Source organism: Eucalyptus grandis, chromosome 10 (assembly GCF_016545825.1).
Source record: "Eucalyptus grandis isolate ANBG69807.140 chromosome 10, ASM1654582v1, whole genome shotgun sequence".
NCBI classification, from domain to species: Eukaryota; Viridiplantae; Streptophyta; class Magnoliopsida; order Myrtales; family Myrtaceae; genus Eucalyptus; species Eucalyptus grandis.
In genome coordinates this window covers 2,062,948-2,071,359 of record NC_052621.1, presented here as the reverse complement: position 1 = coordinate 2,071,359, position 8,412 = coordinate 2,062,948, and positions in this window count along the sequence as shown.

The following is an 8,412-nucleotide window of genomic DNA, read 5'->3' as shown; positions in this document are numbered from 1 at the left end:
TTTGCACTTCAAGACTTCTCTGTATCGGACACATCCATATAATCTTCTCATGGGATTCATTCGAGTCCACGATGTTTTTCTTGGACTTGGTAATCCACAAAAACAGAAATGCTCGCCTTCTCCTTCGCTTCGACGAGAGAAATTTGAGCCGCTGCTGAAAGTCCTGCTCTCAATTTCCAATATTCGGTGGTAGAATTTGGGGCAAATTGAATTAGGGTGTGGGATTAGGGTTCCAGCACTTCAATGGCATTTTGCCCGATTTAGGGTTTTAGGTTTAGGGCAAATGGGGAAGATGACGACGTTTTCGTTGATTTAAGGGCTCTATTTTGGGCCAACACCCGAAATGACGTTGTTTGGAATGAATTCGAGCTGACTCAGCTCTCTGGCAAGACACATCAGTGAGAAATATTAATATTTTAATGTCACGTATGATTTCCGGTCAGTTTCGCCGGAGATGGCACTCAGGTGTTCTACTTTTCTTTAAAATGTGGTACTTAAGTGTGCCTTTCGTAAGTTATGACACTTAAGTATTCCTTTGGGCAAAATTATGGCACTTGAAGTGTTCTTTTGCCGCGTTTCATCCATTCAATAAGATCTGCTAGTCTTCGTTGTCAAATTAGAATTTCAACAATTGAAAATTATATTGGATTCTCTTAATACAGACTTTATTATTGATGAAAGGGTATCGGAATCTCAACTTGAGGAGTCACATGGAAGGCCTGGTGTTTTAGTACAGCACTCCTTTTTTCTGAATTTTGTCTGGAGTCGCATGTGTTAACTGGTTATAATCACGTTGTTGATCTGTTCTTATTTAGCCTGGGGAATCACAATATTAAAGAAAGCAGGACAAAACCTCAGGGTGCTTTCATGATGGATATCAGACAAAAGCTCTTAACAATTCTTTTCAGCGTTTGAGGGCACTGGAATGTCCCGCCCTTTAATTTTTGTTTCAATAGTGAACAAGAAAAGGGGAATCTATGTCATAACTAGTCAAGAAGCCCGTGAGTCGCCCTGATCCTTTATCAATTTTTTTAGTGATTTTTTTAGTGAACAAGTACTTTTAACTGCTGCAAAACCCCGTCAAACTCAGAGCTACAGCCCTCAATTACTTTCTGAATTCCACTTGAGTTCAGCATTCACAAAAGAGACGCCCTTTAGTCTCTTGATCTGATCCACATAGCAAGCACTGATCATTGATTTGATGCCATTTTTGTTAGTCTGTTCAGTGCTTGCAATCAGTCATGAGCAGCCAGCAATGTTATACGAGGAAATTTTGGCACATTTGGGTGAAACCACACCATTCCATGCCATGAAATCGTGTATCTTCTTTCCTTAACGAGGTTCCGGGCATCAACGGAGGCAAAACTTCCAGATTTAGAACCAGTGAAGATCACCTTGCAGGGGGCAACACCACTAATTTCCTCTACTAACCTCAGCCAGCATAGCATTCTTACTTATAGCAGCATCATACATCAGTCTATTCAAATAAACCTCTAATCGGGGCACGTTGAGGTTGCCGATTGTCAAACCACAACGAGATTTTGTGATTAGTGAGACAGAGATTTGACTGGCTTAGCTTTGGCAAATTATGACGAAATTGTAAAGTTAGGTAACTATAGCTGACAAATTCATATAACATGATGTGAGACCACCTTCATAGATATTGGATACGTTTGGTTTAGCTTTTTTAAAGAATTTTCAGTCTCCAAAGCCTCTTAGGGAAATGTTGGGAGTCAAATATTGGCATTGAAAAAGCTGAAACCCCATTATTGATAAAGACTAGTTTTGGCCTTTCAACATTTGGCCAAATGTTGAAACTACTTTTTTATTTTTTAAACTACAATAATAAATTTTTTAATTTTTCAGTTTTATCTTTCATTGATCCAAAACTATCCTTACCTTCACTAGAATTGAAAAAGAGTTTAATAATTTTTAATTAAAAAAATGAATTCCAAAAGCCCTTTATAAAAAAAAAAAAAATTTGCTAAACACGCTTTACGTCCTGTCGCGACCAATTTTTTCGGGTGTGAACCACCTAGGGTTTTGGCTAATGGATTGTTAAGCCTAGACTTAACTCGGGCTCTCCCAAGCCCATACCAATTCGCGACTTTCGGTTCAAGTTCTTAACATGCAATTTTTTTTAATTAGGAGTCGCCACTAATCTATTTTTGGTGGGTCGATTAGAAACCCAAGTAAAGTAATGAGAGATTTACTTTACTCCTACGAACCGGAGATTTGGGTACGGGGACTTGATTACACTAGATTTCTCTAATGCCTTTTCGATACCATTCTTTTATTTTGAAAAAAAATGTTTTGCAGGCAGCTTGGATTAATTTTAAATCTAATTCCCTAACATGTGAAGCGATCATGCGGGTGCGCAAACCACCAATTCAACACCCAAGTAAAGCAGTAAATAAATTGCAGGACTTACCTCATAGCAACGAAAGCATTTGCGTTGTTAGATCAAAATTCATATCAACAATCCTAGATATGATTTCTAATTAACACGCAATTTCTTTTTGTTTTTACTTAATTAATTTAAATCGTGCAATATGCAATGCATGCTACTAATCTAACATGAAATGTTATGACATGACAGTATAGCCTAAACTATATGAATGAGTAAAATAATTTTTTGTGTTTTCTTAATGAACATGCAATAATCAAACATGCGATCTAAATTAACTAAAATGACATAATCTTAGTGATGGCCAATTTCTAATTAAATGCACCTAGCAACAATCACTAAATGACGTACATTGTATGAACCTAATTCTATATGACGTACACATGGTTTTTATTTTCCTAATAAGCATGCAATCTATCATAATATGCAATGACGTGCAAAGAATGCCCTAACTCTACATGACATATGCATGATGATTTTTTTGTGTGTGTTTTTTTTAGTTAATTTCGAAATTTAAAATTGCCAAATAATTAAACATGCAATCCAAGTTAAAAATCTAACAACCTAAATTGGTCGATTTGATTTTTGATTTTTGTTTTTTTTAATTCGAAATAAAATCCCTATTCTAAATATGCAAACCCTAAAACAGGAAATAAACCTAATTCTAACCTACATTTTTTACAAGAGCAATTAAAATAAGACATCAAGAACAGCACGGCAAAAAAACCAGGCAAGATGTCATCCATGTCCATTTTGGAAATAAATTGACGAATCGTATCTCGCGCATGAGATCGGATTGGCCAATTTCAATTAAAATCGCGAATCGTATCTCAAGCGTGAGATCGGATTGGCGATTTTTCCGTGCGATTGCGAGTCGTATTTCAGGCATGAAATCGGACTGTCAATCATATACACATTGCGAAATTAGGAAAATTTCTTAATTCATGAGAGATCAAGAGATCTTTTGGATATAGCAATATCGATCAAACATTCAAAGAAAGATTGCGATATTACGAATTAGGTAGCAAGATATATGAAAATCAAATTGATCAAGAGTCTTAACTAATTCAAGGATATTCTTTCCAAATTTGGACCAAGCGCAATTGGACCGGGATCGCAACCGGCTCCTTGACGGTGAACGGCGGCAAGCGTTATGTGCATGGTGACGATGCTTCACGGTGGTATGGTTGGTGGCGACGACGGACGGCTCACGGACTAGGACAGCAAGGCATGGCTGGACTTTCGCTGCTGCTCATGGCATGGCTTATAATGACTTTGCAAGGATGGCGGACAAAGATAGTGTGGATATTTTTCTTCACTGAGATTTGCACATCGCCACGCGCCCAAGCTGCTCACGCTCATCTGGCCAAAGAAGATTCTTTTGCATGCATGAAGTAAAATCACAAAGAATTACACGTGTTATTGTCCAATCTGGACAACATGCAAAAGAAGATAAATTCACCACTTGGAATTATTCAATCGAGAGTCTAGTAATTCTTTTGATCGTGAACTTTAGGCTCGCCAAACGGGTCAGCGAATTTGGCACAGCAAGGGGCTGACCAATTACCTACAAAACAAAACAAAAACTCATTCGTCCGGCTTGATCTGGGGACGAGCTCAATAGTGGTGCAAGAATTAGCGGGTGCTCGACGGTTCCGTGGCCGCTCGTCGAGGACAGCAGATTAGTCATGAAAGAGCAACGGCAACATCACGGCATCAGGCCTGAACCACTACAGAATTGTCGTAGGGGACTCCACCGATGTTGGACAACGACTGACTTTGACTGTGGACTGGATTTTGCTGGACCGTGGCAAGATCGTTTGAAAACCTGCAAGATTTGGTCAAAGAAAATTTGTTTGGACTGCCTTCAACAGATCATGCACGAGAGAGACCACATCTTGTGCTTTTTATCATAAACTCGTGTTCAGCCTATAAGGGCTCCCTTTTGTGCACGTCCACTCTTCTCCCTCTAGGTAAAAGTGCTTGACTTCGTGGACAAAAATTGCAGAGATTGAAAAAAATTCCCCCTTTTAATCTATGGCCGTCTCATGGCTTAACAGCGAAGCTCCATGGCTTCGGATGAAGCTCGCCACGAAATCTTGATCTTGTCGAGTAGTGATTGGGCTTTGCTGAGGATTGCTTAACTGGACGAAGACCTCGATGGAATTGCTGGAACTTAGAGTATAGGGCTCGTGGAACGTCTGGGCAGCAGCGACGGTAGTAATTGGGGGTAGCGGTAGGTGGTGATCAATCGCGAGTGTAGAAATTGTAAACACCGAGCTTCACGCTTGAAGACCCCCACTTCTCCCCTTTTCGTGAATGAACGGGCTCCTTCGTTCGGCCGAGAGAAGTCCCTCTCTTTTCTCTCTCACGTATATGTCTCTCCTTTCCGAATTGTGGCTGTATGTATTGATTGTGTGCCCCCCTTTTTTTCTTCGTCTACGAAGGTCCTTTATAGGTAGAGGGTTTGAACTATCATGGAAAGAAAGCATATTTTGTTTCCTTCTGTGTGCATGCTTTGAAATATATTCTATTTCCTTTTCTTTTCCTCATTGACCGAATGCCTTCTCTGGAGGGATATATCTTTTTTTGCAAATCCGTGTGCCCGCAGTGTAGAACGTGCCCAACATTCCCTTCTCATGCTGATCTTTCGAATTTCCTTTGTGCAAATTGTATGAATCGGACCAAATAAATTCTTTCCTCTTAAAATAATGCTGGTCGATTTCTTGCTCCCCACGTTGACCGAATTATGGCTAAGCGCATAATTTTCCTTCACACGGATGGGCTTCTCCATATGCGAATCGGTGGCCGCTTACACGCTGTCCTTCCTTTGCATTCGTTCCCTTAAATGCACAAATATGTCGGTGCCAATATGCTGGAAATTTCTTAATCAACTTTTAACAATTTAGGACACCTATGTAAATGTAATATCAATCACCACGGAGGAATTATTCACTTATCCAAAGTTTAAAGCCATCCATTCACCGCCGGCCCAACAAATATGCAATTAAATGAAATATGCTCCTAATGATCATATGTTATCCAATTATATTTTTTTAGGGGTTAAAATTAATCCCTGATTTTTATGCGATAAATGACTAAATGGGTCGCCAAAATTTAGGTGTCAACAACGTCGAAATAGCTTTCTAAAGAATCTTTTACTAGACGCAGTTTGCATTTCTCCAAAATCCTTTAGGACAAAGATATTTACATTTCCCCAATGCCCATTTTCAAAGCTGAAGCAAACGCAACCACTATATATGCATAGGATTTAGATGTGTCAAAATGAGTCTTAGACCCATATTTGACCCATTTAAATTATAAATGGGTCATATATGAGCTACTTACATTTTGAAATGGGTCATATATGAATCATTTACATTTTAAAGAGAGTAATTAAATGGGTCTTAAATAGGTTGGACTTAAAAATCCATTTCCAACCCAACTTCCCCCTTTAACTTTATAATTTTTTACAAAAATCGAAATTAGAATTATTTTTATATTTCATGTTTCTTTTCTTTTTTTCCTTTCTTCTTTCTCCTCAAGTGAGGTTCGAGCCTTGCTAGTTGTTGGCGAGGCCGAGCTCGCCTAGATCTAGCGAGCTGTGAGCTAGCTGAACTTGGTGGAGCCAAAGCTCGCTTGGCTCTGGCGAGTCGCAAGCTCATTGGTCACAACAAAGCTCAAGTTCACTTAGATCTAGTGAGCTGCTAGTTCGTCGGCCGCGACGGAGCTCGAGCCAGCAAGCTTGGACTAGTCGCTGCTAGCACAAGAATAATAGGGAAGAAGGAAGAAGGAAGAAGAAGAAAAATAGAGAAAAAAAAAGAATAATAAAAATTCAAAAGTTTAAAAATAATTAAAAATTGGATTTTTTTTTTTTTAATATTTTGATAGATAGATATCCATATACATACCCAAGAAGTATTTTGAAAGGAAGTTCGATGTTGTTTAGATCGAAATTCCATCGATATCAAAATAGAAATTCTAAATATTATAATTAATTTTTAACTTGGTAAATCACAATTAAAAAGTTATGCATTCTCGCATCCTAGAAGTTTTGTTATGAACAAATATTATTTTCATGTCAATCATTAACTAATCAAACTTTTTCTTATATTTAAGGTTTTTCACTTTTTTTTTTACTTTTTACTTTTTTTAATTTGATGTGAAGTTTTAATTCAAGTAATATACATACATGGATTGGACCATTTTCGACTTGACCTAAGCCCGACCTGACTCACCTATTTGAAGGCCCTAATAGAATTGGAAAATTTCTTTGGCTGAAACTGGGTGTATGCGCACTTTGTTCATGCCGATGTCAGAGAGAAGAATGTTTGTTGTCATCGTCGTGTGCTTGGATTGACGCCCTTCATCCCCACCTATTGTTTGATCAAGCAATCCCAATTTTTGGGATTGACGGGCAATCGTGATTTGACCTCTTTGGACTCAGATCAATGATAAGTACAACACCGACGCCTATTTGTGCAGGCCTATCTGTGGGTGAGGAAACACTTTCACGAGTTTCCAGTAGGGGTGTGCATTGGACCGGAACCGCCCGGATTGCCCGGAACCGGACCGGAACCGCCCGGAACCGGCGGTTCTTGAGGGAAACGGTCCGGTTCCGGGTCCAATTGTTGAGAACCGGTGGGAACCGGTCCGGTTCCCGGTTCCGTGGGCGGATCCGCCCGCCCGCCCACCCGGACCGGACCGGTACTATTTATAATTAAAAAAAAAACAAAAAACAAAAGTCGCGAAGCCCCCGCCCCTACCCCCTAATTCGCGAAGCCCTAATCGCGTTTCTTCTTCTTCAGCCTTCAATTCTCTCTCTGTTCCTTTCCTTCTCTTCGTCTTCGATTCCACGGTTCCACCCCGAGTATCCACGCTGCCGCCGCTGCTCCTCCTCCGCCACCTGTCCGCCCCCTCGCGCCGGTCACCACTGCCAACCGCTGCTCCTCCGCCTCTCGCAAGAACTCTCGACCGAGCCGGCGAGCCCCTTTTCCGTCACTCAACAAGGTACGAAGCCCTAATTTGCGTCTCATCTCTTGATTCTCTTCCAATTTCTTCCTCGTCTTTGATTATCTCTCTCGTTTCTTCCTCAATCTCTTCTCCTCGTCTTCGGTTCCTCACCAAGCATCCACGCCGCCGCCGCTCTCCTCCGCCATTGTCCGCCCCCTCGCGCCGGTCGCCACTCGCCACAACCGCTGCTCCTCCGCCTCTGCTGTCCGCCCCCCTCGCCGACGCTCAATCCCGACTCCTTTCGTCTTTGATTCCTCACTGAGCCTCGACGCCGACGCCGCCACTGTTGCTCCTCTGCCGCTGTTGCTCCTCTGCCACTGTTGGCGTCAAAATTGGATCCACGCAACAAACGGGTGGATCCCGGTTCCGATTTTTCGGAACCGGTCCTTGGCGGGCGGTTCCCGGTTCTAGGTCGGGAACCGCCCGCCCGGACCATGCACACCCCTAGTTTCCAGGCGCACCTATCTTTCAATCCACCTGCAGAAATTGTTCTGGCTTCATTTGTCTTGACGATCATCGCAGTAGAGGAGCCTTTTGAAGATTCCCTGCAGATTCATCAACCATTTCCTCTTTTGCCTTCCCTCACATTACAATATAGAACCCGATGCACGGTATGTTTGCTCCTATAAGACTGCGAGTTCACAGCAGAAAAAAGCAAATTTCATTCAAGGCGTACATAGTACGAATAGAATACAGAGCTTAGTGCGTTTGTCTGTCAAGAGTTTTGCAGAAAATGCACGTTACGTTATGGTGATTGGTTTTCCAAATTATCTATGTGCAGCACGTCTTAAGCCACATTGATTGATTTTCATATAATATGAAATCAGAAATAGATCATAGTTTCAGCACAACGACGTTTAAGGGTTCTTTTAGCATTAAACGTAATGTTGCACTTGATGTTTTTCCCATATATCTTACTTTCCGAGATGAAGCATGTCTCCAAGAAAGAAGACACCCATGGCAACAGCCATGGGAATCGACAATGGCTTGAA